The sequence below is a fragment of the Gavia stellata genome, chromosome 7, assembly GCF_030936135.1.
Source record: "Gavia stellata isolate bGavSte3 chromosome 7, bGavSte3.hap2, whole genome shotgun sequence".
Lineage (NCBI taxonomy): Eukaryota > Metazoa > Chordata > Aves > Gaviiformes > Gaviidae > Gavia > Gavia stellata.
In genome coordinates this window covers 40,974,018-40,976,025 of record NC_082600.1, presented here as the reverse complement: position 1 = coordinate 40,976,025, position 2,008 = coordinate 40,974,018, and positions in this window count along the sequence as shown.

Here is a 2,008-nt window from a genome sequence, read left to right as displayed (position 1 = left end):
CTGTGCCCTGTGTGCTGTTTATGCATGTAGCTTTACTACCATGTTAATGCACAAAGAGAAAGCAGCCATGACATTCCTTGTATAAAATCATTGGCATCTGTTTCAGCAACTTGACTGATTTTTATTTTTTTTTTCCTTGTCACAGCCAGAATTACTACTCAGTCAAAGAGAAAATATTGTCTAAACATTTTTAGTATATATGTGATCTTAGTAATTTAGCAACCTGTCACTATGCAGCGTCCATTCTTGATTGATTATCCTGGAGCTGAATCTTCTATGCTGTTGCTCAAAAAAGCAAAATCTTATGTGGTGCTTAAACTGCAGCAGGCTTGGTGTTACTCTTTCTGGGCAATGTTGAGAGGATTATTTGGGTTCTTTATTTTTCGAAATGAAAAAAATATCTGTAAGGTTTGAGTTCACTGCTGGTTTTGGGACACGAGCTTTTATTTTTTCTGATAGTATTGGGTTATGTGAGTACACAGAGTAGAGAATATGGTTATTAAATGGATTAGCTATTTAAAGGGGATAAATGCATATTTTAGCAGAGCCCAATGCTATTTGGTATTAACACATTAGGATTCAATAAACAAAAGGGCTCTAAATGGTGGCTGTGGACAGAAAGCTCTACAGGAAACTTAAACACAAGAGAGAGAAATCCTGAGGGAAAAAATCACTGAAGCAAGTAACATGGGAGAACCTTGTGCTTGGGGTGGGACTGTCAGCCTGAAGGCAAGGGTTAATCCTGGCTGTAGAAACCTGTGAGAGTTTTATTTCTCACTCTTAGGAGAGATGCCTCATGTGGAGAGGTATTGGTAGCATCTAACCCGAGTGAGTCTTTGCGAAACCTTTCAGCAGTTAACAGCAACCTCACTGGAGCGCTCCAAAACTGTGAGTGTTTCAAAACGGTGGTATGAGACAGGTCTGACACTCTAATGCAACTCCTGTGTGAAAAAGTCTTGTTTATTTACAAGGGCAGGGATAGGAGGGGACTGTTTTCCAGGAAATTTTCAGAAGATCACTGTGTGTTTTGCTGAAGGCCAAGTAATTATTTACCGTGAAATTGCAGTTGGCCAAGATGGTAGTGTGTCCTTTGGATCAGATGAAGTTCACTGTAATGTTAACAGTAGTTAAAATCAGCACATGGTCTTGGTAAGATAATGAATGCAATTGGTCTGAGACATGGCACGATAAAAGCGTGTTCTGAGTTACAGAATGAAGTTGACTGTTTGGTGTAAATCTCTTGCCAGAAAAATGATGTCAGATTTATTATTGGCAGATCAAGCAGCCCCTGCACCTCTTCTGATTAGGAAAAGTTATGAAAAACATTGAGTAAAGTAAGAATCATGTGAATTAACTGATGTGCAAAGATGTGCCCCAGTGAAAAACTAATTCCTTGCCCAAAGCACCACAAAATGAGCCCAGATTTGTAGAGGAAAAAACATTTGATATGATTGCTCTATTCTGATGGATTTATTTCCATTGTAGGTACCTAATGCCAATTCAGCATAAAGGCTCGTCTTCAAATGGGTGATGTGGGTTTTCCTTTCCTTCTGTGAAGCATATATATGTGAGCTTCATATAGATGTGCACGCTTTTAGTTAGACTCCCTACCCAAAACCTTTAGGCCAAACTTGGCTTAAATGTATATCAGGTGCACATTGCACCTGAGACTTGCAGCTAGGGAAACAGATGGCAGAACAGCATGGCCGTAACACGTAGCTATCGTCAGGGTAGCAGCAGGCTGTAACACGTAGCTACTTGCACAAGAAAAACTGCTTTGTCTTTTTCTTCCCTGCACCCCATTGGTTTTCCTGCTCATTCATCCTCCTGCCCAGTTCCTCACAAGTGAAGTTGCACTCGCTGAAGTTGGCCAGGGTATCCTGTATCTGTGTCACTTGTGAATTGGACCTTCGGTTGTGTTCTGGAAAACATGACAACCCTCGCTAGCTTTTGACGTCAACAAGAGTTTATTTGTTGAAATAAACACTATCATTACGTTAGATCTGCC